At 41.3% G+C, this 6,000-nt stretch overlaps 1 protein-coding gene across 4 annotated transcripts in view; it reads right to left on the reverse strand.

The window, feature by feature from the left end:
- FOXP4 (forkhead box P4) overlaps positions 1-3,160 on the reverse strand; it is a 155,271-nt gene extending 152,111 nt beyond the window's left edge. The window contains exon 1 of one of the 4 annotated variants that reach the window (XM_083744983.1): positions 2,595-3,160. The gene's annotated coding sequence lies outside the window, so the exon portion shown is untranslated. The remainder of the gene's footprint in view (positions 1-2,594) is intronic. The other 3 variants (XM_083744978.1, XM_083744982.1, XM_083744979.1) reach the window with 3 other exon arrangements.
- Positions 3,161-6,000: the final 2,840 nt, after the last annotated feature.

The following is a 6,000-nucleotide window of genomic DNA, read 5'->3' on the forward strand; positions in this document are numbered from 1 at the left end:
TTTATTGTACACCCCACAGCTTTTCTGAAAGCATTAAACTGAAGTTATAAGCCATTGCTAAAAACTGGAGTAAATTTTTGTCTCCAAAGAAACACTATTTCGGACTGAGCACTTGATTGAAGTCAGCAATGGACCCTGGAATGGGATCTGTAGTGAAATTCCTTAGGGCTAAATTAAGAAGAGACAAATCTCACTATGTGTTTGTCAAATGCATTCCTTGTAATACTGCGCTTCAAAAGATCTTTTAGAGTCTAAGTGTCTCTAATGAATTAGTATACCTATTCTCATCCATTCGAAGTTTATTTTGAACTTGAGATGATTAAATGATTTCATTTTTTAAATACCAAATTCAATGGGAGTTTTTGTTTCAGATCACATACCAAAAAAAATGGTCTGCCAAAATAAAACCATTTTTAACACTCCCCCATATTTGAACTCATCTGCGTTACGAAGCATTCAGAACTTTATCACGTATGAAAATTTATAAAATAACCAAGATCTATAACTTTATTAATTATTCTGCTGTGTGTCAATGGTGATGAAATGATGATAGAAATGGAGCATTATCTTCATAGACCCATGTCAACTACAAGTTTTAAAATACATTTTACTTGAAACTTCTCAGCTGCCCAAGAAAGGCTGATGATGAATTTGCTCCCTTTCTCTTAATGACCAACTAATGCTCACAAAACTATGATACACCTACTAGAAGACCCAGTCCCAACTCACAATCACAGCAAAATATCTACTGAGCTCCTTTTTTAAAAAAAAAATATGTTGATGTTTTAGGTTGTTTAAGATTTGTGCTTTTAAAAAGTTCTCTGTTAGGAGAAACCTATACAGATAAACCAAGAACATCATTTCTAAGCTCCTAAGTCTGAATATAAATTTTCCCCTTTCAAGTTTCAATCACCGTGGCATTTAAATTATATATATTTGCACCATTTCCCACTTTTATACAGATTTATATAGGTTATATAAAAATTTATATAGGTCCCCCCCCCCTCTTTTTAGGCAGCACTGGGATGGCATCACATTGTATTATAGTGAACAATGTATACGATCATTTCTCTGCTAATTTTAGTTCAAGTTTGCTGCTCTAAGGGATATTAGAAACATTTCTAATTCAGAGGTGGCATTTAAAGGTGGGAGTAGAAGACTAACCGACAAGAAGCTGAGGAGACAGACTGAAAGACTGATTGGGCCAAAAACATTACCTGACTGCAATAAATACATTTTGTGCATTTAAGAAATATATAAAACAAGGAAGATCAAGCTCATTTAAGAATATAGATGATAAAGTGAACTACTGTAACAACGGAGTATATTTATTGCTACCTTCCCAGCAGGAAATAATAATTTAAAGAGCCATTAAAAGTTTTTTTTTAGTCTTGTTATTTAGAATAAAGCAAATTTAAATTTCAGCCACCGTATAAAAACTGGTAAGAAATAAGGGGAATTCAGGATTTATGAAATATTTTTCTAGCATCTCTACCACTTCAAAGTTTTATTACCCTAAAGAATAGACCTAAGCCAGAGAGCCGATCTTTTCGCTAGACAAAAAACTTTCCTATCTGTTGCCAACTTGTTTGCCAGGAAAAAGTTATTTCAGAGTGGAGAAGACAAGAAATTCTGCTATCCCAATTCAGGATCTCACCCCCACTCTAAATGTGTACTCAAGAAGACCATAAATGTGAGTGCCTTTGAGCCTATCCATCCTGTCAATCACAATAAATTGTAATTCAAAGACACACTTACAGGACTGATTGATCTGCAGAAACCCCAAAGCGGTTTTGCAACATCTACTCCCCACCCCTCTTCACATTCACAAAACAGAGGAACAAAAAAAAAATCCACTCACTGCCTGCTCCTTCCTTCATTTTTCCCTATAAGCAAGAACCTCTTATCCCTGCCTCCCATCCTCACAGCTCCCCCCATGAACAAAGAGGAAAGCTTTCCAACACCCCAACTAGTCTCACATATCCGATTCCTTTGGTTTCCATGCCACCCTCTGTAAATCCCAGCTGAAAAGTTATTTCCACCAGCACCTCTCTTTGTCTGGAGTGCTCCGTTTTCTGGGTACCCCGAACTTTCACGCGTCCCTTTTATCAAAAGGCACAGATAAATTAAACTGAGAGGAGGCTTCCTTCGCCAAGTAGTTTTTCTATATATATATTTTCCACATACACACCCTAACATCCTTGAGGTTGCGATCTCAAAGGGAGAGAGTAAGGAAGGATGCGGGAAAGGGGGGTGAGGGAGAAGGGAGGGAATCAACAAAGCATAAATCTCAGCCTCCTCCACACACCTGCTTTTTCCAAAACACCTGGGGGCAGGCGCAACAGACCGGCCAGTTTATCAACTTTAAGTCGTTCCTGGTCGCAAATATTCAATGCAAGGTATATATATATATCTTTAAAGCAAGAGTGCGCGCGGCGGCGGCAGGGGGGGGGGGGTTGTAGAGAGAAAGAGGAAGGAACTACTGTATGGATTAAAAACTAAACTAGAAAGTTTAAGAGGAGGGGGGGAGGGGAGGGTTGTTGTTGTTGTTGCTGCTGCTGCTGCTGCTGCTACTGTTAAAAGATCCCACCAACCTGTTTCGATCTACAGCGCCTGGAATCGGGTCTCAACTTTTAACACCCCCCACTTGGAGCATGTGGCTGCCTCTTTGCTGCTGCTGCTGCTGCTGCTGCTGCTGCCGCCGCCGCTGCTACCGCCGTTGCCGCCGCCTCGTCCAGCTTCGTCCCTTGCGGAGCAGAAATGCCTCCAGCTCCCAGCAGCCCGAGGTTCCCCCAAAGTTAAACACCTCGGAGACAAAGAGAGAGAGACAGAGAAAGAGAGAGAGAAAGAAAGAGGGAGAAGCAAGCCGACAGAGAGAGAGAGAAGAGAAAGCACTAACACAGTTCAGGCATGATCATACTTTTCTCCTGCCAAAGGCTTTGCCGCTTTCTTCTCTTATTGTATTGGGGGGGGGGGTCCTGTTTCTTCTTCCTTCACCCCTTTCTCCTGTTCCGTTTTCCTCAATGGAAGTCTCAGAGGCGGGCGGGGGGGGAGGGGGGAGTCAATCTATGTCTCTCCCTCCTCTCTCTGTCCCATTCAGATGTGGAGATCAGCCTCTAATCACAGGGGTTGTGTCTGTACTGGAGATGTGACTTGAGAGCTGGGAAGGGAGGGGAGGGGGGAAAGAGAGAGAGAGAGAGTTACTTCCAGTTCTACCATAATCCATCTAAAGCAGGTGCAGCTCTTTTCCAAGCCCACAGGTCCTGAATGGAAAAGGAAGCCACGGGCGAGGAGAGGGGAAGGAAAGGTTTTTTTGAATCGAGGCGAGCAAAAGGAAGCGAGGCCCCTCTCTCAAGTCACTTTTTGTGGCCTTTAATACCTGACATCGTGATTTCTCCGCACTTTTAATGTGTTGTTTCCCCTCCTTTCTCATATATTTAAGTGGGGGGGCGGATAATAAGGGGTACATATTTTTCTTATAGTTTCCCGTGTTTTGGGTCGTTCAGTTTTTACTAATAGCCCTTGTGTTAGTTAGACTACCGATTCTGGTTTTAAAGACCCTGCTGAAAGAGTGGCCTCGCTGCTATGTCATACCTTAACATATTTTACCAAACAGTTTAATGGGCACATATACTGCGTCTGTCTGCGTGCCACAAACCCGCAGGGATCGTTGTAGGTATCACACAGGTGCATGCAGCAGGACTGGCCGCTGCTCCTCTCAAGGTGCACAGGAAATATTAAATGTGTGTTGGATCCCAGATAACATGGGAAGCGGCCCATACAATTTTGTTGTGAATAGGGGGGATGATTAGGGTTGTTTTCACTCATGAGACTTTGCATTTCTCCTATTTGCAATGCCAATGAAATACTTATATTAGCCTGAATAACTTTGAAATGGCTTCCTACCACTTTCTGACAAGTATTAAAAAAACATTTGCATGAGCACACGCAGAGTGAGGGGGAGACTCAATTTATTTTTAATTAACGTAAGTAAAAATGTCCTCACACTTGCAAACCTAAGCATAGGATTAGGCTTCATAAATGTTATAAAGTACTTTTCACACCTGACCCTTAGTTTATTTACTTGGAAATGGCTTTTAAAAATTATACTGAGATTGGAAAGCTTGACCATTTTTGCTAATCATACTGAGATCCTTTTCATTTCCCTAAATGCTTTGCAGGTCTCTTCAAATTTGCCTTGAATTTTGCTCTCACTGAAACCATACTTTCCAGTGTGTATGTGTAGGACTGGCTTGTGAAAGAGCAGCAGAATTCACCCAGGTTTATTATTATTACTAATAATATGCAACACAATTATCAGCATATTTATTAAAAAGAAGGTCCCCCTACATTTAGTTGGGCTTACTTTCTAGTAAGCGTCTTTAAGATTGCAGCCTTAGTACACCCCAGCTCTTATCTTCTGGATACATTCAATAGGTCAAAAAATGCCCTTACCTGTATTTACCAATCCCTCAGTAACAATGATCCTGATCTGTTCAGAGAACACTGAATATATATGCTTAAATAAGACATTTTATTTGGAATATTTCTATGCCTTCTTTCTATTGAAGGATACCGATGTTGCCTTACTCCATACATTAAAAAATAAAACAAATAAAAATATAAAATACACATAAATAATAAAATAACCATCACCTACATTTGAGGGTGGGGTGAAGAGATCCAGCTGCCACGGGACAAGACCTGATTGAGATCAGGATTACAGTGCTGTGGGATGGTTTTCACCTGTGCCATTTTCCCAGCTGAAGTCAACCCTATGGTATGTTTTACCCTGTGGAGAAATGGCAGCAATGGGGGGGGGGGTGGATTTCGACCAGGAAAATGGATTGGTGGAAAGTTTAAAACACCATCTCCTAGCAATCATGGTCCTGATTTGAATTCCCAGCCTCTTGTGGCTGGTCTGATCCTTTTTAAAAGGGGAAAAGGGGGGGGGGGGAGAGAGATCTGATTCATCGATCTCTCACATCACATCTAGTTTGCCTTAAGTCTAATTAAAATGACCCAACATAAATGGACAGAAATCAGCACTACTAAAAGCTATCCAGAGTTAAATGCCTCTGAAAGCTCAAATAAATTATATATATTTTACCTGGTGTTTATATTAAGGGTACAATCCTACAGCCAGCATTCAACCAGCTGAGGGGCCACAGGAAAGGCCCTTGAATGGACAGCACAAAGGCCACTGGACGTTCCCCTAGTATCTTGTTGTTGTTAAAATTTGTATTCCACCCTTCATCTGAAGATCCCATGGGTTGCACAGGTTGTGGGGGCCAAAATGGAGTATGTCAGGAAAGGCAAGGAACCAGAAGAGTGTCCAAAACTACACCAGCCCCAGTAATTTTCATCTCATTGGAATCAATGCGAGAGTTTTTTTTAAGATGGACTTGGAAGAGGGGAGAGATGCTGCCCCCAACCCCATGCTGGCCACACCTATCTGACAAGACTTTGGATGTGGTGGTTGCTCCGTCTGATAGATGCCATACATGTATGAGGGGGAATGCTGCAGTGCTTCAGCTGTAGAACAGAGAAGACCCTGTCCCCTAACTTCCAAAGGCAGGGGAACCAGAGCAGCTCCTCAGCCTAACATCTGAGCAAAAGAGGGAGTCCATATGAATGCAGACAGTTCTTCAGTTTTTCTCGGTCTTAAGAAATAAGGCATTTTCCTTAAATGTGCTACCATTACATTTTGAAGTTCACTACTTCGTGAGGGATAGAAACAGATTTTTAGACAGCCATTTTGCATAGAAGAGAAGCATGGATGTTTCTGGTGCTACAACTATGTGCTGCTCTTGTCCCACTGTGGCTGCAATCCTAAATTTATTTAAGTAGTAAGGCCTATTGAAATCAATGAAGCATATTCCTGAGAAGCCATTATTAGAATTGGGCTGTAAAAGCTGCAATCCAATGAATGTTTATTTGGATGCAAATTCCACTGAACACAAAGCAAAATACCTTAAGTATTCCACCATCGAAATTGGT

Source organism: Podarcis gaigeae, assembly GCF_964106915.1.
Source record: "Podarcis gaigeae genome assembly, chromosome: 6".
NCBI lineage: Eukaryota > Metazoa > Chordata > Lepidosauria > Squamata > Lacertidae > Podarcis > Podarcis gaigeae.